This window comes from Phoenix dactylifera, chromosome 4 (assembly GCF_009389715.1).
Source record: "Phoenix dactylifera cultivar Barhee BC4 chromosome 4, palm_55x_up_171113_PBpolish2nd_filt_p, whole genome shotgun sequence".
NCBI classification, from domain to species: Eukaryota; Viridiplantae; Streptophyta; class Magnoliopsida; order Arecales; family Arecaceae; genus Phoenix; species Phoenix dactylifera.
Genome location: NC_052395.1, coordinates 16,161,539 through 16,162,179, shown reverse-complemented (window position 1 = coordinate 16,162,179; position 641 = coordinate 16,161,539).

Genomic DNA, 641 nt, shown 5'->3' with positions numbered 1-641 from the left:
ATTCCTGTTCTTGATAATGTAAGGGGTTATTTGCATGGAAAGTTCATGCTATCACTTTATCACTTCTTTTTCTTTAATTTTGGATTTATGGACAACAGGCCTTTGGTGATTGCAGATGAACCAAAAAGGAATATGGACAAAACATGCTATATGGCGCACAAGATATTCCTAGAGTTCACTCATACTAACTCGACGACTTTACATTGAACTATGCTTCCATGTATTGCGTTGATTCTCAAATTTTACGCTAATCCTCTCTATGTCACTTGACAACAAAATTTTTGATGTGTAAGATACTAGATTCGTCAAGCATTGCTTTCTGCAATTAATTAGGCTAGCAATCACAAATTTAGTTTTGTTTTATTAGAAAACCAGTCAAGGTTAATCCCTATTCAAGACTGGACTCATGAATATGTGCAAACTAAGCATCTAAACTAACCACAAAAAGAAAAAAAGAGAGATAAAAAGCTCCATTTGAACACAATAACCCATTATTTGAGAAATGAAGCAAGTCTAGAAAACTATTCTTTCAGTTTTATTTCATATCGACATTGGTCCTATCTTAGATTTTTTTTTTTTTTTCAAGCTTAAAAGGTATAAAGCTTGACCTCAAATAGACCTCAAATGTCTTTTAACTCATT